Source organism: Crocuta crocuta, unplaced genomic scaffold (assembly GCF_008692635.1).
Source record: "Crocuta crocuta isolate KB4526 unplaced genomic scaffold, BGI_CrCroc_1.0 scaffold348, whole genome shotgun sequence".
Classification (NCBI taxonomy): domain Eukaryota; kingdom Metazoa; phylum Chordata; class Mammalia; order Carnivora; family Hyaenidae; genus Crocuta; species Crocuta crocuta.
The window spans coordinates 2,477,943-2,505,189 of record NW_027529573.1 but is presented as its reverse complement, the minus strand read 5'-3'; the positions used below and the strand labels follow the sequence as shown (position 1 = coordinate 2,505,189).

The 27,247-nt window shown below is 37.9% G+C and overlaps 1 protein-coding gene across 6 annotated transcripts in view; it reads left to right on the top strand.

The window, feature by feature from the left end:
- Positions 1–27,247, top strand: part of MTMR3 (myotubularin related protein 3) — a 141,823-nt gene that overhangs the window by 57,532 nt on the left and 57,044 nt on the right. For 5 of the 6 annotated variants that reach the window (XM_077761619.1, XM_077761620.1, XM_077761621.1 and 2 more), the window contains exon 2: positions 24,318–24,370. The gene's annotated coding sequence lies outside the window, so the exon portion shown is untranslated. Of the gene's footprint in view, positions 1–11,728; positions 11,748–24,317; positions 24,371–27,247 lie in introns of those variants that run through there. The other variant, XM_077761617.1, reaches the window with a different exon arrangement.

Below are 27,247 nucleotides of genomic sequence, written 5' to 3'. Positions count from 1 at the left end.
GTGAGCAGGGGAGGGTCAGAGAGAGAGGGAGTCACAGACTGAAACAGGCTCCAGGCTCTGAGCTGGCAGTCAGCACAGAACCCGACGCGGGGCCCGAACCCACGAACCGCGAGATCATGACCTAAGCGAAAGTCGGACGCTTAACCGACTAAGCCACCCAGGCGCCCCTGATTTTCGTTTTCTTAATGATGTCTTAAAAATTTTTTTTTAAATTTATTTTAGAGAGAACAGAACGGGGCGGGGGGGGCAGAGAGAGAGAGAGAGCGTGAGCGAGGGAGAGCGTGTGAATCCGAAGCAGGCTCCAGGCTCTGTGCTGTCAGTGCAGAGCCTGATGATGGGGCTTGAACCCATGAACCATGAGATCATGACCTGAGTTGAAGTTGGATGCTTAACCAACTGAGCCACCCAGATGCCCCTTAACGGTCTTTATTATCAGAGATTTTAACAATTAAAAAAAAATTCTTTTTTATTGTGGGGAAAATATACATAACAAAATTTACCGTTTTAATCATTTTAAAGTGTACAACTTGTTTGCATTGAGTATATTCACAAAGTTCTGCAACCTTCAGTAACTACTATGGTATATTCACAATGTTGTGCAACTGTCACTACATGTTTCAAGAACTTTGTCATCTCAAGTGGAATATCTGTACCCATTAAATAATCAGATATATATTTTTTAATGTTTATATATTTATTTTCAGAAAGTGTGTGAGTGGGGGAGGTGCAGAGGGAAAGAGAGAATCCCATGCAGGCTCCTCAGTGTCCACACAGAGCCTGATGCCGGGCTTAATCCCACGACCCCAGGATCATGACCTGAGCTGAAATCAAGAGTCACATGCTCAACTGAGACATCCAGGTGCCCCTCAGAGGTGGTGGTGGTGGTTGTTTTAAAATAAATGTTTATTCATTTTTGAGAGAGTGTGGGAAGGGGAAGGGCAGAGAGAGAGAGGGGGACAGAGGATCCAAAGTGGGCTCTGTGTGAGAGCAGTGAGCCCAATGCTGGGCTTGGACTCACACACTGTGAGATAATGACCTGAGCTGAGGTCAGATGCTTAACCGACTGAGCCACCCAGGTACCTTCAAACACTGTTTTAAAGATTTATATTTTTACCTTTCACTGTTAGTAACCCACTTGATGTTGCTTATCATGTATGAAATACGGAGCAATTTCATTTTCTTCCCATGTGGTTATCAGCTGATTCAAACACTTTATTGAAAGACCAGGCCTTTCCCTACTGTTCTTTGTTAAGGTTGTTTTTTGTTTTTTAGGTTTTTTTTTTTTTCCATAAATCAGATATTTATGTGTGCAGATATTTCTTGGCTCCCTATTCTGTTACATTGGTCTTTTCTTGTGCCAGTATCACACCATCTTTAGCTGATATGGTTTAATCTTGATACCTGTTATCCTAAATCTTTCTACTTTGGTTCTTCCCCTTTTTTTTCAAGAGCATTTTGTGTATTCCTGGATCTTTTATGTTTTTAGCATCCTTCCGTCATCTCCTCTAAAACAAAACACACCCTGCTGATATTGGGATTGTACTGCTTTTTACTCTTTTTAAAAAATGTTTTTTAGAGCGAGAGCGAGATGCAAGCGGGGGAGGACTAGAGAGAGAGGGAGACACAGAATCCTTCGCAGATTCTAGGCTCAAGCTGTCAGCACAGAGCCTGACATGGGGCTCAAACTCACAAACCTGGAGATCATGACTGAGCCACCCAGATGCCCCTCACTTTTTTTTTTTTTTTTTTTTTTTTTTTTTAAGTAATCTCTATGCCCAACATGGAGCTCAAACTTAAAACCTGGAGATCAAGAGTCAGCATACTCTACTGACTGAGCCAGCCAGGCACACTCCTCCTCTTTATTTCTAATAATGCCTTAAAGTCTATTTTTCCTTGTATTATTATACCCAAACCAGTTTTTTCTTCGTTAATATTTGCATGATATTTCTTCATTATGTGTTTTTCAAATTTTCTGTTTCCTTAAATTTTCAGTTTAAAAATTCAGAGGGTGATGGGATGTACAGCTCAGTCTCTCTTCAGTTTTAGCAAATAACCCATAACCCAAGGGCAGGAGCTGACCCAAGTATTGTACTCAACTCTCCGAACTTCAGTCTTTCATATCTCAGTGAATTTGATTTTGATAATAGCTCACTGTATTTTTATGTCTTTGCTTTTAAGAGACTTTTATTTTACTTATTTTTTAAGTTTTGGTGCCGAAACCCGGGAACGAACCACTTATAAAATAATTTTATATATTTCATCTAGCTTTTATTTATCTTATGTTTATTTTTGAGAGAGAGAGAGAGAGAGCAAGCAAGCATGAGCGGGAGAGGAGCAGAGAGAGAGAAGGAGACACAGAACCAGGCTCTAGGCTCTGAGCTGTCAGTACAGAGCCTGATGTGGGGCTTGAGCCCACTAACTGCGGGATCATGACCTGAGCTGAAGTTGGATGCCCAACTGACTGAGCCACCCAGGCACCCCTCATCCAGCTTTTTGAGTTGTCTTTAGCAGGTTGGCGATTTGAATTACTTGGTGGTGCTGGAAGTGTTTTAACCTTTATTTGAGTTTTTTGCTTAGGATTTTGTGATAAGGTTTTGATGTTTGGATTCTGTCCAGCTTAAAAATTGGACTTTGATTATGCAAGTAGAGTTAGAGGGAGTTTCCTTGGGTCATAGAATAGACTGGAGTCAGGGTCTCAATGTGAATTGATATATTAGAAGCTAAGATACAACTTTGAGATATACTATGAAATTTGTTAGTTACATGCATTTTTATGACAGCTTCATCCTGGATGAAAGCTGCTTGAACTTCTTTAATATAACCCCCATTAATTTTGTAGTGAACTGGAGGAAGGCTTGTTAGGCCCTGTGCTGGAGGGAGATATGATTAACCTAAATTTGTGCGTGTGCACCATGATATAAATAAAGATCACTTGATTCTTCTTTTAATACACATTATCCCTGGAAGTGTTGTTTTCTTCTATCTCCTGCTTTCATTCCTCTATATCAGATGCCGGTGAACTGTTGCAAACCTCAATTGCTTTACATTTATATTTATCCAGGTTATTGAATTCTGTCTCTACCTTTCTGTTTTTTTCTGACATTTAATCTGTTTATTTCTTTTCATCTGTATATAATTTATATATATGTAAATTTATATATAACTTATATAATTGTAAATAGTTTTATTTATAATTTATAAATACTGAATTTATATAATTCAGTAGACTGCATAGTATATATTCTTGGGGGTGTTTAATTGAGTTGCAGGCTAATGACAATTTTCACAGATTTATATTTAAGCTTTTAAAACTTAAGACTCTCTTTACCCTAGAAATTTTAGGCATTCTTATCAGATCAGAGTTGCACTGGGGTTAGAGGCACTTTAAATATTAAAGATATTTAAATAATACTAAATAGATAAAACAGTGCTACAAGAAAATAGACATTTGTCTAGGGAAAATAGAGTCAAAAAAGAAGTAATCTGGAAAAAATTTGCATTTTATTTTACAGACAAGGACTAACTACATATGTATGTTCATACATATATATTAGATAAGATTAAAACAAATCCAAGGGTGCCTCACAGGCTCAGTCTGTGGAGAGTACAACTCTTGATCTTGGAGTTCTGAGAGTCCCGCGTTGGGTGTGGAGGTTGCTTAAAAATTAAAAAAAAAAAAAAAACCCACAAATCTAACTTTTTTTTTAAAGTTTAATTCTTTATTTTGAGAGAGGGAGAGTGTACACGAGTAGGGAGGGGCAGAGAGGTTAGAGAATCCTAAGGAGACTTCTTGGTGTCAGCACAAACCCACAAACCATGAGATCATGACCTGAGCTGAAACCAAGAGTTGGAGTTAACTGACTGAGCCACCCAGGTGCCCCAACTTTTTTTTTTAAAGTAATCTCCATATTCCACGTGGGACTCAAACTCACAGCCCTGAGAACAAGAGTTGCATGCTCCACTGACTGATCCACCAAGCATCCTCAAATCCAACTTTTTATGTAGATACAGTACATGAACAGGACAGGATGAAAATGAATATGGATACTCTTGGGGAAGCAAGATGGTTGATTATTTTTCTTTAGATGATAGTAAAGTGACATTCATTGAGGAGCAAGTTCATTAAGATTTTTAGATGATGTGACCAAGATAGAATATTCAATTAGCAATAAAACTGTTGAATGCTAGCCAGCTGATTAGTTACTTTTCTTGCTGATAAACTTTATTCACAGTAGTTCTATATAAATATTTTATTATAGACCATAAAAATTAGCTGTAGTTGCCATTTTTGGTTGGTATATTTCTTTTGTGTACCAAATTCAGTTGGTATATATATTTTGTAAATGTTTACTTTTTATCTCTGACTGAAATAAACATTTTTTTAACAGTTACAATGAATGAACTATTAATTGTGCCCATTGCTGAAATCATCACTGTCTTTGATTTCTAATAAAAGCAGATTTCTCCAGAAATCAAAGTTAATACGAGATCTATGTTAGTTTCTTTCTGGAAATAAATGAAATATTTTTAAGAAAGTATTTGATGCCTTGTTGTGATATTTAGAATATCTAGATATTTAGAACAATAGAATATTTTACTTCTCAGGGTGCTGGGTGGCTCAGTCAGTTGAGTGACTGACAACTTGATTTTGTCTCAGGTCATGATCCCTCAGGGTCATGATCCCTCAGGGGTTGCAGGATTGAGCCCTGCAGCCGGCTCTGCACTGAGCATGGAGCCTGCTTAAGATTCTCTCACTCCCTCTGCCCCTCTTGCCTGTTTGTGCTCTCTTTTTCTGTAATATTAGAAAAAAAAAAAGGATATATATACATATATATAAATATCGTATTTTTCTTTGAAAAAAATTTTTTTAAATGTTTATTTTTGAGACAGAGACAGAGTGCGAGCAAGGGAGGGACAGAGAGAGAGGGAGACACAGAATCTGAAACAGGCTCCAGGCTCTGAGCTGTCAGCACAGAACCTGATGCGGGGCTCGAACCCATGAACCGTGAGATCATGACCTGAGCCGAAGTCAGACACTTAACCGACTGAACCACCCAGGTGCCCCAAAGCTGTAAGTTTTGAGTATACAATAATTTTTAGATTATTTAGAAATTGTCTAATTTGTAATGTTAATGTAAAAGAAAAAATACGGTATAGTTTGTATTACTCTGCTGTGAAAGTTTATTTTAAAGTTTATTTATTTTTGAGAGAGTGAGAGAGTGCATGTGTTTGCTTGTGTGAGTGGGGAGGGGTAGAGAGAGGGAGATAGAAAGAATCCAAAGCACACTCCATGCTGTCAGCAGGGTGGGGGCGGGGGCGGGCAGTGCAGGGAGCCCAACGCTGGGCTCAGGCTCACAAACCCTGAGATCATGACCTGCACCGAAATCAAGAGTCAGATGCTTAACTGACTGAGCCACCTAGGTGTCCCACCATGCTGTAAAAGCTAAATTTAAATGAGTGCTTTTGTCAAGAAGAAATCTGTAAAACTTTAAAAACTAAGGTTTATCTAAGCATGCTGTGTCTAATAGTATCTTGTGTTCAACTAATATAGGAAATAGTAGGTGGGATGATTTGTATTTGAGTTACAGTCATGCCCAATATCTGCCTCTTTGGTTGTTTAAAAAAAACCTGGTGTGCATTATTTAATTATGATTTTATTAAGGAAATCAGGCTGAATGTGTGAATCATGTGATTTTTGTTATTCAGGACTCTTAGTTGTTAGTGACAAACTGAATTAGATTTTAAATAAATAAATAAGAGAAGATGTGGCTTTAATTGAACTGTAGCAACCAGATTGGGGACTTGTAATTGAGGGTACAGTGTCTCAGTTATTCTAGCTTTGCATCTCTCAGGTCATTGGTCATTGGTGATTCTCAGGCTCATGGCTCTATAGTCCAAAGTCTCTCCGTCCTCTTAGTATCTGAATAATATTATACACTGTGCCCCTCCACCAAAAGAAATAATAATACGTGGTTATTAAGCATCTATTAAGTAGTTAGAGCCAAACAACTGAAGTGTTTATTTCCTAACAATTTAGCTACTTGAAAATTTGTAAGTATAATTTGAAAGAAAACATTTTAATATGTATGCCTGTTGGGTACCAAACAAATTCTCAAACCTTGGAATCAGATTAGATATTCCACCTCTGTTTCCTGTTGGTCATTGGCTTTTACAGGATACTTTTTGTCATAGCAACTTGCTAAAATCCCTGTCTTAAATATCATTGAAAGGAATGTTTAAGCTAATGTTGAAATTTTGAATGACCTCATATAGTTTGTGTGGTTGACAATATGTCAGTTATTGCTCTTTCCCTCAAAAACTTAAACAGTCCCTGTAGTGCCCCTGTGAATTTACTGTGGTACTCCCAAGGTACCTCAGTACACAGATTGGGAACCATGATTTTAGAAGAAGAGTAGGATTTTTTATTTATCATTATTTTTCTAAATGTTTTTTAATGTTTATTTATTTCTGAGAGAGACAGCATGAGCAGGTGAGGGTCAGAGAGAGAGGGAGATACAGATTCTGAAACAGGCTCCAGGCTCCGAGCTGGCAGTCAGCACAGAGCCCGACGTGGGGCTTGAACCCATGAACCGTCAGATCATGACCTGAGCCGAAGTCATACGCTTAACCGACTGACCGACTGAGCCACCCAGGCACCCCAGGATTTAGTTTTTAAATATTTGAGAGAGAGAGAGAGGGAGAGAGAGCACGCGAGAGCACGCATGCGCGCAAGAAAGTGTGAGCTCATGTGCCTGAATGGGGGGGTGGGGGTTAGCAGAGAGGGAGACACAGAATCCAAAGCAGGCCCTAGGGGTCTTACCTGTTAGCACAGAGCCTGATGCTGGACTCAAACTCACAAACCACAAGTTCACGATCTGAGCTGAAGTCGGAAGTTTAAAAAAGTTTACTTATGGATTTGAAGGCATGATCTTTGTGCTTTCATAACTATCTGGGTAATGAAGGATCAAAGATATAAACTTTAGTGCTAAAATTATAAAACTCCTGGAAGAAAACATAGGGGAAACTTTTCATGACATTGCATTTGGCAATGATTTCTTGGATATAACATTAAAAGCACAGGCAGCAAAAGAACAAATAGATATGTTGAACTGTATTAAAAACTTAACATGTATTAGTGTATACTATCAAGAGTGAAAAGGCACTCAGATTGGGAGAAAATATTTGCAAATCATATGTGATAAAGGATTACTATCCAGAATATATAAACACAACTCAACACCAAAAAACCCAACTTTTTAAAAACTGGTCAGAAATTTGAATAAACATTGCTTCACAAAGAAGTTATATAAATAGCTAGTAAATACATGAAAAGATGCTCAACATCCCTAGCCATTAGGGAAATACAAATCAAAACCGTAAGATGCTACTTCACACCAATTAGGATGACTTTTATCAAAAAAGTGGAAAAGGGTTCTCTAGGATATGGAGAAATTAGAACCCTGGTGCATTGCTGGTGGGAATGTAAAATGGTGCAGCTGCTGAGGGGAAAGCTGTGGTGGCTCCTCAGAAAATTAAACATAGAATTACCATATGATCTAGCAAGTACACTCCTATGTATCTGAATTTCCTAGACGTGAAATCACGGACTAATGTATTTGTACACCAGTGTTCATAGCAGCACTAGTCACAGTAACCAAAAGGTAGAAACAATCTAAATGTCCATCAATGGATGGATGTATAAACAAAATGTGTGGTGTGTGTATACGTAATGGAGTATTATTCAGCCTTAAAAAAGAAGTTAGGGATAAAAAGTTAAAGAAATGGATGGTGATGGTAATTGGGCCATAGTGTGAATGTACCTGTTATTCAGTTGTACACTTAAAATAGCTAACATTGTAAATATGTTTATTTTACCACAGTAAAAACAAAACCTGAAAAAACACTTTAAACATGTTCAATTTGTTTTACTTCAATTATACCTTAATAAAGTTGTAAAGAATTTTGAGGTATTTAACTCAAAAAATCTGTGATGATTTTATTTAAGGATGATGAAATAACAAACTGGATAGTTTTGAAAGTCAATTTGTCCTACAAAGTGATATCTTCTTATGGGACTAGGTCTGTGGAACAGACACAGCAGTGGATGTATTTTAACTTTGGATGTATTTTAACTTTACAAAGGCTTCTGATTATCTCTGGTGGCATCTTCATCCATAAAAGATGAAAATCTGTCTTGTCGCTAAATGTTGCAAAGCAGATTAGAGGTTCATATTCATTGTTTCTGGTGGGTTGCTGTCAGATGAGAGAGAGAACAAATGGTTTTATAAAGAGGTTAGGATTGTGCTCTCAACTATATAATGTTCTTAAGAGTAATATAGTTGAGGGGCGCATGAGTGGCTCAGTCGATTAAGCGTTGGACTTCGGCTCACATCCTGATCTTGCATTTCATGGGTTTGACCCTGCGTCAGGCTTGGCACAGATAGCTCAGAGCCTGGAGCCTGCTTGTGCTCTTTCTCTCTCTCTCTCAAAAATAAATAAACATTAAAAAAAAAAAAGTAAATACAGATGATGAAATGGGGAGGTATGCTCATTAACTTCACAGATGACTCATCAGCCCCTTTCAGGATAGAATTCCAGTTCGGGACTGTCTTGACAAGTGAGAAGAGGTTGTAAAGAATAAAGATACTAAGGAAATAAGTGTCAAGTAGCATACTTAAAGTGGATAATAAAACACTGATGAAAATCTTAATTTTGTGGGAGAATGAAACTTAATAAAGCCTATACTGCTCAATAAAAAAGTAGCCTCTTTAGTATATAAGAGATTTCTCATTATATAAGCGCTCTTCACTTGGAATCACTTATGGGAAGTATAGTTAGCATCAGATTTTATTATATTAGCAGACTTATTGAACGGAGAAGGTAGTATGGCATAGATGTTTATAATGTGAACTGTGGAGCTAGAATGTGTGGGTTTGAATTTTGGCTTCTCAACTGGTATAATCTTGGGAAAATTACTTCTCTATATCTGTTTTTTCAACTATAATGGTCACTATAGAATTATTATGGGGTTAATTGAGATAATACATATAATACTTTCTTTTTTAAAAAGCATGCAAGAGAGAGTGCAAGCAGGGGAGAGGAAGAGAGAGAATCTCAAGCAGGCCCCATGTCCAGCACAGATTCCCCTACTTAGGGCTCTATCTCATGATAGTGAGATCATGACCTGAGCCGAAATAAGAGTCAGATGTTTAACCGACTGAACGATCCAGGTCCCCCAACACATATAATACTTTTAAAACAGTGCCTGGAATATAGAGAAGTGCTCAATAAAATTGGCTTATTAAAAACATCCTTAACAACTGGTCACACTTGGCCCATTAATATGAGGTTCTATTGATAGTGTTTTCTCTCCCTGTTCTTGCTGTTACTGTTAAAAAAAAAAAAGTTCTTAAAAAAATGGCCTTGTTTTTTCTAAGTAGCATGCCAAATAATGCCATTGCTTTTTGGTGCTGTAGAGTTAGCTATTCATGTGGGTGCAGTACCATTCAGGATTCATGTGGATGCAGTACCATTCAGGTTCTTTGCCATTTATCAGAAAGTGTTAAGTATATACAACTGAAAAATCATGTTGACTTCACATTGGAAGAAACTATTTTTTAGTCTCACTAATTTGTGAACCTGTTTGCTCTTCCTTTGTCAATTCAGGAGAAGTTGAGGAAAGGACAGAGAAGGAATCCAGTTTTCGGGTAGAAGCAAACTTACACAAAGAATGGAATGTAAAAAGGAATTTTTAGGAATGACTTGATCACAAGAATGCCTTTTATATGATGGTCTCAAAGAGGTCAAAGAAGATTAAAACTACTTCCCTTTTGATGTCACTTTTATATTATGTATCCTTGTTTTATTTATTATTTAAAAAAATTTTTTTTATAGTTTATTTTTGAGACCGAGAGAGACCAAACATGAGTAGGGGAGGGTCAGAGAAAGAGGGAGACACAGAATCTGAAACAGGCTCCAGGCTCTGAGCCGGCTGTCAGCACAGAGCCTCACGCAGGGCTTGAACCCACGAACTGTGAGGCTATGACCTGAGCCGAAGTCAGACGCCTAACTGACTGAGCCACCCAGGCGCCCCTGTGTATCCTTGTTTTAAAGCAGTGGTTTTAAATCTTTGTAAAACCACCCTCATTTTATTTATTTTTAATGTTTGTTTATTTTTGAGAGAGAGAGAGAGAGAAAGAGAGAGAGAGCACGAGCAGGGGAGGAGTAGAGAGAGAGGGATACCAGAATCCAAAGAAGGCTCCAGGCTCTGAGCTATCAGCACAGAGCCCAGTGCAGAGCTCAAATCCAGAAATTGTGAGATCATGACCTGAGCTGAAGTCGTACCCTGAACCAACTGAACCACCAGGCGCCCCTTATTTATTTTTACAGTAAATATGCTGTCAGTGCAGAGCCCAGTGCTGGACTCAGTCTCACAAACCAGGAGATTATGAGCTGAGCTGAAATCAAGAGCTGGATGCTTACCCCACTAAGCCATCCAGGCCCTCCAAACCACCCTCGCTTTATATAAAAACAGCATTTCTTTTTCACAAGTGACATTTTTATTAATACCAGTTCAGGACTGATATTACAGTGGTTACCAAGTTCCTATTCACTTCAAGAAGTTTTTATGTGTTAGTCAAATGACAGTGTACCGTGAATTATCAGGTGTTACCTATTTTTAGGTTAATGCTAGAATCTGAAAGTAGAAACCACTTTAGTTTCTCCATGATTGTAATGAGAATTATCACCTGTAGTTACTTTTAATTGCATATGCAGAAATTTTTAAATGATCCCAAAACCGTTAAGGAGAGATAAATGTTATTTCATTGACTAATCAGAACATTTTGAGTAGCTCTTGAGGGAACTTGCAGACTATGTATGGTTTGAGAGTATGAGAAAGATAAAGAAAGAGAAGGGAGAAGGGTTTGGAGGAGGGAGAGAGGTAGAATTTGTTAAAAGAGAATTAAATCATGTGTACCTGCAAAGATGCAGTAAAAATTTTACTGGTCTAAAGTACTAGAAGAGCTCTGATGATTTGGTTGGTAGAGAAAAAGCCAGTCTGGTATAGGAACCAACATAAACAATGGCAAGGAATTTGGAACGAACATAGAATGTCCTAGAGGGGAAGAGTAAGATCCTCATTTGGGGGAGACTTGGTTGTTTGAGAGGGAATGGCCTCATTTCGGGGGAGACCTTGTTCTTGACAGATGTACTAGATTTGGACAGATCTAATGATGGTACCTTTAGGGTTCATTGATAATTGTGTAGAGAATAGTGGTTAATGTTGTTTTGCTCACTCGGTTAAGCAATTTCTTCTTAAGTCTCACATGCCTATAACTAAACTTTTTGCTTTGGCAAAATCGCATAGTACTTTTTTATTTTGACTTTGAAAGTTTATAATGCATATTGGAAAATTATAAACCTTTCAATTGTAAGGGTTTATTCTACATGAAGACAGGCAGGTAGAACTGTTACATTCATGGTAAGAACTAGAATATAGAGGTTTTATATGGTCAAGAGTGTGCTGGAAACATTTAATGGGTAGGTAAATAGAAGACCATGGTTAATTTTTATATTTATCTAAATTGTGTATTTTTTCTTTTAATTAAAAATTAGTTACTGAGCATGTTTTTCCTCCCTGTTAGAATTAGTATTCACTTGTTTGAAGATACTAGCTCAACTCTCTTTTCTAATGTTATCTCCATTTTACAGATGAGGAAACTTCATGAACTTCTAAATTGACACAAGTAAGTTTGGAGTCAAAATTAACATCCCAAACAGTCTGATCCCAGAACCTATGATCATACCTAATCAGCTATATTATAGTGTCTCTCACTAAAACATAGTGTAAGGCCCTTGGGTTCCAATGTGGAGTAGGAAAATGATCTTACATAGGAAATCATAATCTGTATAGAACACATAGAGATGTAAGTAATTAGGGGAGCCTGGGTGGCTCAGTTGGTTGAGCGCTGACTTTGGCTCAGGTCATGATCTCACAGTTTGTGGGTTCAAATCCCGTGTCTGTGCTGACACCTCAGAGCCTGGAGCCTGCTTCAGATTCTGTGTCTCCCTCCCTCTCCGCCCCTCCCCTGCTTGTGCTCACGCTCTCACTCTCCCTCAAATAAAATAGAAAACATTAAGAAAAACTAAAAAAAAAAAAAAAAAAGTAAATAATTATAATGACATGTAATATAAAATAGAGCTATGTTGAAAGTACACATGAACTCTGCTGGGAAGCTTTCAGTGAAAGAATCGAAGGGTACATAGTATTTATCCAAATACTTAAAGCTGTATAAGTAAATCTTAGGCAAAGGTAATAGCAGTGACGAAAGCTCATGTGTGAAAAATTTAAAAGCAGCTTTAAGTTGTTCATTTTGGATATAAGTGTTACAGGGCTTTTTTTGATTTGTTTTTGTTTTGAGCAGGGATGTTTTAGTGAAATTTCTTTTGATGGGATTGGATATGCCAGGTGTTAGAGGAGGAACTGACCAGGGACAACTGGGTGGCTCGGTCATTTAAGTGTCTAACTTTGTTCAGGTCATGATCTCACGGTTCATGAGTTCTGGCCCTGTGTTGGCCTCTGCTTGCTTACAGCTCAGAGCCTGGAGCCTGCTTGGGGTTGTCTCTTTATGTCTCTGCCCCTCCCCCACTCACACTCTTCCTGTCTCTCTCTCAAAAATAAACAAACATTAAGAAAAAAAAAAAAAAGAGGAAGAAGAGGAACTGACCAGAATCAGTTCTGGTGTAAGTTGAGTCGTAACTGGTTATTTTTTTTCTTTGGTAATTAAGGTCTAAATTTTAATTGAACAAATGCTTGAGAATCAGTTAGCTAAACCAAATGGTGGTGATACTGGTGGCATGGAATGGAAAGATGGAAATTGAGCGTTTCAGGGAAAGCAGTGGGAATTGGTGTTAGGTTTTGTTTGTTATTGGAAATAGAGTCAAGTGTTCTCTAGCCTTGAAAACCTAGGCCTACTGAGATCTCCAGTGGAGTATTAAGAAAGAAGTAGTATTAAGAGGGGAGGGGAAGGAGGCCAATGATGAATTTTGTTTAGGATATGTAGACTTGGAGGTTTTACAGTGATAGTCCAGAGGAGACCCTGTATTTTGTGGAACTGTGCTAGTAAAAGCAATCAAGGTTGGTGAAGATGCAGAAACCTTAAAGAGAGGCTTATCATTTGTGTGCGGGAAGGACCAGATCCTGTTTAATGTGGCCCTGGTCCATCTGCTTTTGAATGGTTTCAGATTTTTAATGGATTGAAAAGATAGGTTCAGAATATTTTTTTTAGTGTTCATTAGCATAAATACAGTTTTTATTTTTTAAAGGTATTTGTGTTCCATTTAAGTCCTCTCAAATATCGCTAGTGGTCTGTATACCACACCATGGAAATACTGCTAATTGAAAATATAACTGTATGCTGTAGGATGTGGGATTTAGGTTAAGTACTGTAAGTGTCCTGACTGAAAACAGTAGTACACAATGTGTTGTTAAGTCATAGGCCTGCTGTTTACCAGAGAGCTGGACAAACGCATTATTCTTCTGCCCCTTACAGACATTAGTTCCTCTGACAAACTGTTTTCAGGTTGAAAAATACAAGAAACTTATGAGTGGTGCTGATTGACCTTAGATATGTTTACATGCTTATTGGAAACTTGAGAATTTGAATTGCGTGGATTGTTATTTTCGTGTTGAGTTGAATAGTACTTAAGTTTGTGATGTATAAACAGTAAACTTGGAATATTCCATAATTTGTGCAGAACAGGTTAATTTTTATTTGTTGAGAGAGAGAGGGCATAAGAGACTGAAGGACAGAGAGAGAGAGAGAGAGAGAGAGGGAGGGAGGGAATATTGAGGCTCACCTGAAGTGGGACTAGTACTCAGGCTGGAAGATCATGACCTGAGTGAGCTGAAGTCAGATGCTTAACCAACTGAGCCACCCAGGAGCCCCAGAATTGGTTTCAATTAGACTGTTTGAGAAGTTTTTCATCTTGTTTTAAAGAATATTTTACCAGTATTTTAATATGTTAGGTATGAACAAAAATAATTTAAGCCAATATGGTTTTTTTTTTTTAATTCCCACCCCCCACCCCCCCTTCCTCTTACGGGGTTAAGCAAAATGATAGTTTAAGAATTAAAAAAAAAATTTTTTTAGAATTTATTATTTTTGAGAGACATAGAGACAGCATGAGTGGGGGAGGGAGAGGGAGAGGGAGAAGGAGGGAGGGAGGGAGGGAGATGCAGAATCAGAAGCAGGCTCCAGGCTCTGAGCTGTCAGCACAAAGCCTGACACAGGGCTTGGGGCTCGAACTCACAAACTGAGATCCTGACCTGAGCTGCAGTCGGATATTTAACTGACTGAGCCACCCAGGCGCCCCAGCTTAAGAATTTTTTTTAAATTCAGAGTTTGGTTTTATCTTCAGTATGAACCTATGCTTGAGTTTTAGGAGTTTTAAGTGTAGTTATTTCAAAACAACAAAGGAGAAATCTCTTTTGCTTAATAGTTTATTTCTTATTAGCCCTGATTTAACAGAGTACTTTTGCCCTCCTTTTCTGTAAAGCATGTTGATGAATTCTGCATTCCGACTTCAGCTGAAAAAGTTTTTTCCCCCCCTCCCCGTATCTATTTGGATGACAGTCACATGTTTCTCTCTGTTTACATAAGATAAATGTTACTAGTTTAAAAGGGTGGGTCTTTTTCTGGGGTTCTGTTAAATTGTATGGTTTTAAAAGGATGGTCTTAAGAAGACTGTGTTCTGGTCAAGACAATTTCTGGTCTTTTGGCTATTTAATAATTGAGAACTGCTTCGAAAGAGTAGGTATTTGAACTTGCTGTTTTAAACAGAGCCTATGTCGTAGTGTGTGATTATTGGAAATTATTTGGGTTTTTATTGGCTTGCTTTCAAAAATATGAGTAGCTCCCTGATTGCCAGAATATACATTTTAAGTAGGCCAGTAGAAGAGTGGATTCTTTTTATTGCACTTAGCCTATATTACTTGAATTTTGTCTCTCTTCTCTTGACTGTACCTATCGGCTAGTTGGAGTTGCAGTTTTTAATTGTGAATACAGCACCTAAAAATTCAAATCTGTTTCTTCTCTTCTTTATTAAGTTGTATGCTTAAAAGATGGATGTGCATTTTCATTCACCATTCTGGTACTTGTCCGTTTTGATGCCCGTTACACTGTATTAAAACTGAGTGGGACAAAACCAGAACTTAGGACAGTCTGTTACAGATTAGGAGAGGAATATTAACATTCCTAAGTGTAATATTAATAAACAATATGCAGATTGAGATACTGATACCTATTTTTTTAAAGAGTTTAGTTTATTTACGTTTTTCCTAGAATTGATGTTAAACATCTCAAGTACCTAGGCAAAACAGGAAAATCATGCTCGTTTATACATGCGCACGCTGTTGAGTTCCCATGATAAACTGACCTTCATATTAAATTGTTTGTCTTTCAAGAAAAGAAACCTCTTATGCAGCTGTGAGGGGAGAGTGTTGGTATGTTGAGGGAAGGGTCCAGAGCAAAGCCTATTAGGCAGTGTAAATCTGCAGATTTCAAAATGACAGGGTGTGTTGAATTTTGCTTAGTTTTTTTTAGTTGCCTGTTTCTTTAATTGTATTTTTGGTTTTTGCTATCTCATTTGATTAGTTTTCTTTTACTATTGAGTACATAAGAAATAGCTCATAATTTAAATGTGTGAAAACTTTTTGAGACCTTACTGTAAAACTGCTTACCTTCATAGGGATTGGTAAGTTAGGTGTTTTGTTCTTAAAAATGTAGTTAAAATTTTATTCTTTGAACAGTAGGAAGCAGGGACAGAGTCTGCAATCGCATGTTAAGAGATAATCATATAATATGTTAAGGGGGGAATTATAATTAGGAAAATTTAAATTTCCATGAGGAGCTATGAATTTCTGGAGTAGAAACGTTTTTCTTTCCTTTTTTATTTAAAAAAAATTTTTTTAAACACAGGGCTCCATCCCATGACCCTGGGATTATGACCTGAGCCAAAATCAAGAGTCAGACACTCTTCTTTTTTAAAAATAGAATATTTGACTTCTGCATTGCCAGTGAGAGCTTTGATTTAGGGCAAGGTAGGGGAGTAGGAGAGGTGCAGGGAGAAACAAAGTTAACTTCCTTCCTCTTTACCAGAGGTTAACTGGGAGCAAGTAGCAGGACATTCATGAGTGTGCAGCAATTTGCTTTATCTTAAATTCCCTCAGATAGACCTCAGAACTAGTCAAAGAAACAAAAGTCCGGAAACCTTTTTCTGACACTGCAGCTGGTCTTTCTGATCTTTCCATAGTGATTATTAATTGAACTACCTCTGGTACTTATATAAATGATCTGCTTGGCTTTAAAAATAGTTAATTTCTGGTGATTTGAATACCTAGATTTTCTATCATCTTTTCTTAACATTCAAGACTTAAGTATTTCTAATGTTTTCTGTTAAATTATAAGGCTTTTTCTTAGGAGATAGGGACTGTTTCATTTAAGATGCTGAGTTTAAATGCTGCCTTATAAAATTGGATTTTAAATTCTTAATTTTAGTAATAAAGTGATGCCTACCTTGTGATTTCTCATGGAGACCCTGGAGTCAGAAAATGACATTACAAATTACACATAGAAATTCCTTACAATCCTATTAATAATTTAATATATCTGAATAGTATGAAAATGTGTTCTGTTATAAAGTGATTAGAAAGAGCAAGCCAGAACATTAAAAAAATCATTACTTTTTTTTTTACTTTTTTTTTTTTAATGTTTTATTTATTTCTAGGAGAGAGACAGCATGAGCAGGGGAGGGTCAGAGAGAGAGGGAGTCACAGACTCTGAAACAGGCTCCAGGCTTTGAGCTGGCAGTCAGCACAGAGCCCGACGCGGGGCTCGAACCCACGAACCGTGAGATCATGACCTAAGCGAAAGTCGGACGCTTAACCAACTAAGCCACCCAGGCGCCCCATTACATTCTTAAAATTATTTAATTTTTACCCTTTTTAGAAGATTGTATGTAATCTTTGGTTTTAGATTTCTTTTTTTAAGTTTAATATTTGTGAGAGAGAAAACACACGAGTGGGGGAGGGGCAGAGAAGAAGACAGAGGATCTGAAGTGGGCTCTGTGCCGACAGCAGAGAGCCTGATGAAGGGCTCGAACTGTGAGATCATGACCTGAGGTGAAGTCAGATGCTTAACCAACTGAGCCACCCAGGTGCCCTGTGATCTTTGGTTTTTTATCTTTTCTCGTCAATATCTTCACTGAGATGACATGTACTATTTATGTGACCTTCCTCCTTTCCTACCCTCTTGTATAAGAATTAAGTTCAAAAGGAAAATACTTGTAAAATAAGGCACAAATTAAATTAGATAAAAATTTGTTTGATCACAGTTAATCTTTTCTGAGATCATGGTTGGGGCTTCCTTTTGCTTACTTGAGATGGGAAAAAAAATAACATTCATCAGAAGTACAACTAAATTTTGATGTACAAAAATTCTGGGACACAATTACTTTGTTTTTGATTTTTCACATCTTGGGGTCCACTTTTGGAAAAGCATCTGTCATTTAAATGACAACAAATGATCTTAAGTATTTCTTTAGTCTATTTATTTGAATTTTATTTTACATTAATTTATTTTTGAGAGACAGAGCATGAGTGGAGGAAGGGCAGAGAGAGAAAGAGGCACAGAATCTGAAGCAGTCTCCGTAGAGCCTGATGTGGGGTTCGAACTCACTAACCGTGAGATCATGACCTGAGCTGAAGTCAGATGCTTAACCAGCTAAGCCACCCAGGTGCCCCTAGTTTTATTTATTTTGAGAGAAAGAGCATACTCAAGGGGGTCGGGGGTCAGAGAGAGAGAGGAATCTCAAGCTATTAGAACAGAGCCCAACTTGGGGCTTGAACCCACGAACTGTGAGATCATGACCTGAGCCAGAATCAAGAGTTGGACACTTAACTGACTGAGCCACCCGGGTGCCACATCAAGTGAACTTAAATAATGATCACTAACCCAACTGTTTGAAATTCTGTGTTTTGCAGAGCCTTCTTTGAGGAATGTATTCAGAGCTTATGCCACCTTTAACACCCCCATATACATATATACATATATATATGGAGAGAGAGGGAGAGAGAGAATATATATATATACACTATATGTATATATAGACTATATATATATATAGAAGAATGAACCACATTCTGTACCCCTAATGTGGTCACAGATTATACAAGATTGATCTTTGATGATTATTTCTTGAAAACAGAGCTTTTCTTGGTTAATATGAACATTATCTTACATGTTGCTGGTTCAAGAGACTTATTACCAGTGAAAGACTCTGGTATAGATATGTGATTATAATATGAAGTTTAAGTTACAGTTTATGGCAAATTACTGGGTTTTTGTTTTTCAAGAAGATAGTTTTTTTTTTTTTTTGGTTAGGAAATGATAATATTTTAGCTGCTTATCTGTGCTGTACAGCTCGCAGAGGAATGCACACTGATCATGAATTTGCATCTGGATCCCTGAAAACGCACAGACATTGCTTAGTGTTTCCAAAAGAGGTAGGAAAGATATACAGTCTGTCTCTTTCTCCTCATTGTGTTTAGAGAGATCACTGAACAAGGTCGGTGACTCAATTTTATATTTACTGTTTCTTTTTATCTTATTCAAAGCATGGACCTAATTAATAAGTAGGGGAGAAAAGTCACACCGAGGACATTCAGCCATGTGAGAATATTATAGCTAACACTAGAATTGCAGCACTTTAAGGGTAGGAACTATGATTTATTCATTGCTGTATCTCCAGTGCCTAGAATAGTGCCTACAGGCGCCACATATTTGTCAAATAAATGAACCTCCGTGACAGTGAACTTGTCATGATAGGTGAATGTTGCCATGCTTTTTGAACTGTTTCTATTTTTATTTATAATTGACTTAAGTAGCAAAGGTTTTAAATTTTTTTTAATGTTTTTTACTTATTTCTGAGAGAGAGAGAGAGAGAGATAGCAATAGCGATAGCGTGAGCAGGGGAGGGTCAGAGAGAAAGGGAGACACAGAATCTGAAGCAGGTTCCAGACTCTGAGCTGGCTGTCAGCACAGAGCCTGATGCAGGGTTCGAGCCCACGAACCGTGAGATCATGACCTGAGCCGAAGTCGTATGCTTAACCGACTGAGCCACCCAGGTGCCCTGCAAAGGTTTTAGAAAACCTGAGGTTTGGGCTTCTATTCAGAATAAGACCAAGCCAGTAGTTCTACTCAGCTGAAAAATGCTTGTGTTTTGGTTAATGTTGGTAATTAAATCATTTCCCCACAATGGAATAATTCCACCTACCGTGCCACAGAATCCTAGTTTGGGAAGATCATATCATCCATCAGATACCTGAAAAGTTGTTAGGCTAAAATAAGGAAACATGAACTGAAAAATTTGTCTAAAATAGTGGCAGTTGGAAAGCCACTTAAAATTTTCCATCTGAATTATTTTGTATTGTTTCCACACTCAAATTTTGTTGTGAATCTCTTTCTTAAAATGCAGTGCATTTTCTTTTATATACAGTGAAAATGAAAGATTCCTTTGGGGTGCCTGTGTGGCTCCGTCGTTTGATTGTCTGACTTCAGCTCAAGTCATGATCTTATGGTTTGTGGGTTTGAGCCCTGTATTGGGCTCTGCACTGATAGCTCAGAGCTTGGAGCTGGCTTCAGGTTCTGTGTCTCCCCCTCTCTCTGCCCTCCTCTGCTTATGTGTAAGTGCACAAGCGCGTGCTCTCTTTTTCTCAAATAAATATCTAAAAAAAAAAAGAGTGCTTTAAAATTATTCAGTGTTGCCTTCTTAGAGTTTTGAACTCTTCTGGTGTATGGATGGCTCAGTCGGTTAAGTGTTGGACTCCTGATTTCAGCTCAAGTCATGATCTCATGGTTAGTGGGTTCAAGTTGTGCTCTGCAGTGGGCTCTGCAATTGGGCTCTGCAGTGACAGGAGCCTGCTTGGGATTCTCTTCTCTCTCTATCCCTCCCCTGCTTACACACTCACTTTCTTAAAATAAATAAATAAACTTAAAAAAAGTTTTGAACTCTTAATTATTCTGTATTTGAAAGTGAGACAGGACTATGTAACAAGAAAAAAATGGATTGTTGTTTTACAGTTAAAATATACACTAGCCAAAAAAAGTACTGCTTTAACCACTTGTGCCACACCCCCAACATTTTAAGAGGCCTGGCCTTGAGTCTTTGTCTTTCCTCATGAATTTGGTTTAATCTGATTAGTTTTTGTAGTTTGAATTCTTCTATTATGTATATGGTCCAAATTGATGTGTCTCTTTGCCCTGTTGAAGCCTCTGTGGTACTTCTTCAAATATATTCAGTATATATTCAGGGTCATCCAAACCTTACTGCTCTTACTCTGTGATGTATACATGACTGTATCATGGGATACCTGCTGCAATCATTGAAAGGTAGCTTATGGCACCAGAGAGCTTCTTTCAGACTCACCTATACGTGGCCTTTATCTGGCAAATAGTCCTGAGAGGCAGGGGAAGGTTTTTTTTGTTTGTTTTGTTGGCAGTGTTTCACAATGACATACTTGTTTCCAACCAGGTAGTTGTTTGATTATGGTTATTAGGAAGGAGAATCATTGCCAGCATTGAAGCAGACCAGTCTGAACCTTTTGTTGAAACTGCCTGTTGTTTGGTACATCTCTTGAAACTTTACACCTGTCGAAACTTTACACAAACACTCTGTATTGATGGACGTCGCCTATGTTTGACCGAATAAATTATCAAGTAATTTAAAACATGTCAAATAATTTTTATGGTAGATACAGTGATTTCTTTGAATTAAATTTAGCACTTTGAATCAATTCATTATTACCCTTAGACTTGACCTAACTCTTAAATTTAATCCCTCCTGCCCCCCTACCTACTGAACATATTTGGGAGTATCCCATCTACTTGGGAGGCCACCTTTCTTTTATTTTTATTTTTTTAAAGATTTTCTATTTTTAAGTAATCTCTTATTTTTAATGTTTATTTTTGAGAGAGAGAGAGAGAGAGAGACAGGGCACAAGTAGGGGAGGGGCAGAGAGAGAGGGAGACAAAGAATTGGAAGCAGGCTCTGGGCTCTTAGCTGTCAGCACAGAGCCCAACACAGGACTCCAACCCACAAGCTGGGAGATCATGACCTGGGCCGAAGTTGGATGCTTAAGCGACTGAGGCATCCAGATGACCCAGTAATCTTTACACACGTTGTGGTGTAGAACTCATGATTTTGAGATCAAAAGTTGCATGCTTTTCTGGCTGAGCCAGTTGGGCATCCCACCTTTCATTTCTTAATGATATTGTCCTTTTTCCACCCACCACATGCCTTAACATTTCATTTTACAGTTAACTGTTGACAACTTGCTCTGCCTCTTTTCTGCCCCCCGTTTCTAATCAATTACTAAGCTCAGGCAATTAATGCTTTTATATACTTTGATGTCTTCCTCTGCATTTTTGCTACAGTTGAGATATTTGACTGCTAGCAGTTCATATCTGAACTACTAGTCCGGGAATATCCTAAGTCACTTTTCCCTTCCAGACCATTCTAGATACTGCTTGCTACTGTAAACACCACCACTTTTGTGTTATTATTTTCCTGCTGATAAAGCTTTTGGTTTCACACCATTGAATTAAATCTGACTCCTTAGCCTGGTATTGAAGTGAGGGCCACAGTTGTGTCCTGCCATTCTAATCTTTTTTACCTGAATACTTTCTTGATGTTCTCACTTGTTCTCTGTTTCTCAAAAATGTCCTGATTACTTCCTACTGTGGTATTAATAGCCATCCTCTCTTGAATTGTCCTTGTCCCTTCTTTCTCTTTAATTAAATGTCATCCAGTCTGTAAAACCCAGTTGAAATTCTTCATTAGCTGTGAAGCCTCCCTGGACTCTCTGTAGTCTAAACTCTGAGCACATGCATGTCATTGGACATTTAGCCTCTGATACTTCCTGAGTTACAATGAGCTGTGTCTCATTTTTTGTTTGTAATACTTTTTTGTGTGTGTTTATTTAGTTTGAAAGAGTGAGTGAGCATGAGCAGGGGAGGGGCAAAGAGAGAAGGAGAAAGAGAATTCCAAGCAGGCTCTACGCTGTTAGTGCAGGAGCCAGATGTGGGGCTAAAACTCAAACTCCCAGATCATGACCTGAGCCGAAATCCATAGTTGGACACTTAACCAATTGAACCACCCAGGTGTCCCTGTTTGTATTAGTTTTAAAGTGGAATAATGTCTCTTCACATTATTTCATCTGTGGGTTTTTTTTTTTTTTATGTTTAGTTTTGAGAGGGAGAGAAAGAGAGCGTGTGTGTGCAAGCAGGGAAGGGGTGGAGAGAAAGAGAGAGACAGACAGACAGACACACACACATACACAATGCACCTGCGAGCAGGAAGGGACAGAGAGGGAAAGAATCCCAAGCAGTCTCCGTGCTCAGCATGGAGCACAATGTGCAGATTGATCCCATGATCTGAGCCGATATCAAGATTTGGCTGCTTAACTGACTGAGTGACCTAAGCGCCCCAGTTATCTCTTCTTTTTAACAAATGATTATTTTTTATCCTAAAGTAAAAATCATAGATTATATAATGTACCTACTGATGTAAATTGAAAGGAAAATATTTGTAACCTGTATTTCAGTATTTAGGTGCTCAGCAAAAATTACTCTAGCAAGAAAAGGTCCTGCAGATTTATAGACACCCAACTTTTCTTCTGTCTTGTACCTTTTTAAACAACAAGACCAAACTTGATACTTAATATGGTTTATGTCTCAAGTTGCAAATTATGAATAGCTTTATTTCCATATAGTATGTGGTTAATATGGCCTCTAAGTTACAAAATTTATAAATTATTTAAAATTTTTTCTTAATGTTTATTTTTCAAAGAGAGAAATAGAAGGAGACAGGGAGAGGGAGAGAGAGGGAGAGACCCAGCAAGAAGAAACGGGGAAAGGGCAGAGAGAGGGGAGACATAATCTGAAGCAGGCTCCAGTTTGTCAGCACAGAGCCCCACGCAGGACTCAAATCCATGAACTGTGAGATCATGACCTGAGCCGAAGATGGATGCTTAACCAACTAAGCTACCCTGGCACCCCTAAGTTACAAAATTTAAATTAAAAGTTGCTGGGAGATAAAAATTCTACTTGTAAAATGGTTAAAACATGGTGTTATTGCATATTTAGCTTCCCTTTTATGGTTCTTTTTTTAATGTTTTTTGTTTATTTTTGAGAGAGAGAGACAGTGTGAGCAGGGGAGGGTCAGAGAGAGAGGGAGTCACAGAATCCAAAGACAGGCTCTAGGCTCTGAGCTAGCTGTCAGCACAGAGCCTGACATGGGGCTCGAACCCACAAACCGCGAGATGATGAACCAAGCCGAAGTTGGACGCTTAAGCGACTAAGCCACCCAGGTGGCCCCCCTTTTATGGTTCTTAATCAATTAAAGTTTTCTGAAAGTTATGGATGTAATGTGCTATGTTGACTGACTCCTCAATTTTAGGATTTTAATATTTTATACAATTAACCACCTAAAAGGTTGAGTTGTCTGCAAACACTGAGAAATCATTACAAAGGAAATAGGTCGATTAGGTCTTCTCTCTCTGTAAAGGTCAGATTGTTGCCTAGGTCTGATAAAAAATTCTTTGTGCCTGGTAATACCCTTGCTCTCCGCTTCTGTCCTGATTTTTTCATACACATAAAAGATCCTTTGGTAGAAGCCAGTTATCTTACAAAACACCTTAAATTCCCAAATCCCAGCCTAGATCTCCTGTGATCTTATTTTTTAAAAGTCCTGGTTCATGGGGGCACCTGAGTGGCTCAATTGGTTCTTGAGTTCGAGCCCCGCATCAGGCTCAGGGCTGACAGCTCAGAGCCTGGAGTTTGCTTCGTATTCTGTTTTGCTCTCTCTCTGCCCCTCGGCTGCTCATGCTCTCTTTCTCTCAAAAATAAATATTAAAAAAAAATAAAGTTCATGTACTGGCAAAAGTTTAGCTGAAAAGCCATCAGAAATGATAATTGATTAAGGAGAAACTCTTAACTAAGTGTATCTGTAGGTTCCTAGAAAGTTCTATCTGTACGGTTCTGTAGTTTCTAAAGGCATGATGAGGCCTGACTGGGCTTATTTTGGGCAACTAAACATTCTAAAATCTATTGTTGATTAAATAGTCAACATTATAACAATTAAAAAAATAACGTCTTGTCATGGCATTCTGACTTGTAGAGAAAAGTCTTATGGGTAGATCTAAGTGGCTTCACTTGATTGTAAGGATATTTGTAAAATTACTGGTTTTTCTTTTGCAGATTGTCTTGTGAAACCTTCTAATAGAGAAAGTTCTTGGGACAAACTTCACTTGGTAAGTTTGTTGTGTTGACCCCCTGGCCCCCACACATTGTGCTGTTTTGAAGCAGCAGAGACTAATTTAAAGGTTAATTTGTGGGGGGGGGGGGGTCCTGCCTGCCCATTTACATAATTTTTTAGATGAGCTCTTATATGTTCATTTTAATGTTAAATCTCTAAATGTGATTTTTTTCACTACAGCTCAAGGCAGATTATTTTTTCCATATATACTGTACTTGGAACCTTGTATTAAATTGAGATTAAATGAGTTGTAGCCCTAATATGTTGTTTAGAATAGACAGTTCTTTAACAAGATGGAATTCTTTTAAATCTAAACTTGATTCTTGTTTTGAGTTCTCTTAAATTGTTATATATCTATATAAAAATCAAGGTCTTATTGCTAGACTTAGTAGTACTGTCCGCATCATGGTTATTAATACCTGACCTGTTCTTTTCATAGATTTGTATGTATTTATGACTACTTCAGTTTTTATTACTGCCTTTTGTTTCTGCCATCTGTTTAATATAGGAAATTATAATCTAATTTTATTATTTTTTAAAAATATTCTTATTTATTTTTGAGAGAGAGGGAGACAGAGACAGAGCGTGAGTGGGGAGGGGAGTTAGGGGCAGACAGAGGGAAACACAGAATCCGAAGCAGGCTCCAGGCTCTGAGCTATCAGCACAGAGCCTGACAGAGGGCTTGAACTCACAAACAGTGAAATCATGACCTCAGCTGAAGTCAGATGCCACCCAGGCGCCCCAAGAAATTAAAGTCTAATTTTATTGACAAGAGAAGTTGTCGCTTCTGGATCCACATCAATACCTTTTTCGGCCACCTTCAGCTTGACATTGCCTCTGGAATAAGGATCAGGCTCCTTAGCATGGCATTTTAGGCTCTTGACAAGTGGCCTTTAAACACATCTCCTGCAGGAGTGCCTGAGTGGTGCAGTCTGTTGAGTCTCTGACTCTTGGTTTTGGCTCAGGTCATTATCTTGCAATTTGTGAGTTCAAGCCCCACATCAGGCTCTGGGCTGATGGCAAGGAGCCTGCTTGGGATTCTGGCTCTCCTGGCTCTCCCCAACTTCTACATGCTCTCTCTCTCTCTCTCTCTCTCTCTCTCTTTCTCAAAAATAAACAAACTTTAAAAAAGATTTAAATACATCTCTGGCAAATAGTCACCCATTTCCCCTATACAACTAGGGTACTTTTTGCTGTAGCCACATTGACCTACTTTCCCTGGAGTACTCTCCAGTATGCTTTTTTTTTTTTTTCTTCTTGTCTTGTGTTTGTCTTCGTCTTCATCTCAGCCTTCCTCAGTCTCAGCCTTAGTCTTTGCTTGTGCCATTTCTATTCTCTTTTCTTCAGTAGCTCAGAATCTGACCAGTTCAACTATTAAAAGCTCAATTATAAAATGCCTTCCTGAGTACACAGACCAGAATCCATTTCTCTGCCTTTTGTATCCTCATGGAATTCTATATTTCTGCACCTCTTTTCACGCTTTGCTGTGTTAGTTATCTGTTTGTTGCCCCTGTAAGATTGTGAACACCTCAGGCAAGAACTATGTTCATGAAATAATTTTCAATTCACACAAACATTTCCAGAGTCCTGGGATATAAGACTTAATATAATTTGATTTTAAGTAGGATTTTTTTTTGTTTGTTTTTGTTGTTCGTGTGTGTGTGTGTGTGTGTCTGTGTCTGTGTTTGGTAAGAATAAGGGAGAAGAGTAGATTTTGTGCCATCTGTTTAATTTAGGAAATTATCCTCTAATTTTAAATCTAATTTAGTAAGGATTAGTTATAATCTTGTTGATTCAGGATATTTTTTTTCCTTCTTTTTGGATTTATATGATACATATAATCTGTGACCTTATAGTCTGAATTGTTCAGTATCTTACTTGGTTGAATTATTGTTTGCATGTGTACGTTTTAGTTATTGAGAAAGAAATTGGGTAATTCCTCCTTTGCATGTGCCTGAAAGATGAGATACCATGTTCAGTAGGGAGATTAAATATATTACTTTTGTAAAGATTTCTCAGAAGTCATATCTGTGGGGTGGTATTGATGATGGAGCGCAGAGAAGCCTGCAGATTCAAGCTGTCAAATTCTCGTGCATATATTAAGAAAAGAGAGATCATTTGACTCTGATGCTAAGAATAAGAATCTTCTCTTTCATTTGGTGCAATGGGGGTCCATATTATACCTTATTAGACTTTTAAAGTATTTCTAATGTATTACTCGGCTCTGCAGTGTTTAATTTTTACATTATCATAATGTAAATATTGATTTTAAATTTGAGAATCATTATTGAGATAAGTCACCCAAGACTTACATTGCAAAAATAATAATTGAAGTGTTACCTTCTTTTTTAAAAAGTGTTACATTCTTTTTCAAAAAAAAAAAAAATGTTTATTGTGAGGGAGAGAATGGGGCACACAAAAGGGGCAGAGACAGAAGAGAGAGAGAGAGACTATCCCAAGCAGGCTCCATGCTGTCAGCACAGAGCCTGAGCCTGACGTGGGACTCAATCTCATGGGCAGTGAGATCATGAGCTGAGCCAAAATCAGTAGTTGAACACTTAACTGACTGAGCTACCCAGGTGCCCCTAAGTGTTACATTCTTTTTATTTATTTATTTTTTTAGGGGGAAATGATATTATTTTTATTTATTTATTTTTTAATTTAATTTTTAAATTTACATCCAAGTTAGTTAGTGTGTAGTGCAACAGTGCTTTCAGGGGTAGATTCCTTAATGCCTCTTAACTCATTTAGCCCATTCCCCTTCCCACAACCCTTCTAGCAACCCTCTCTTTGCTCTCCATATTTAAGAGTCTCTTATGTTTTTTTTTTTAATTTTTTTTTAAGGTTTTATTTATTTCTAAGAGAGAGAGAC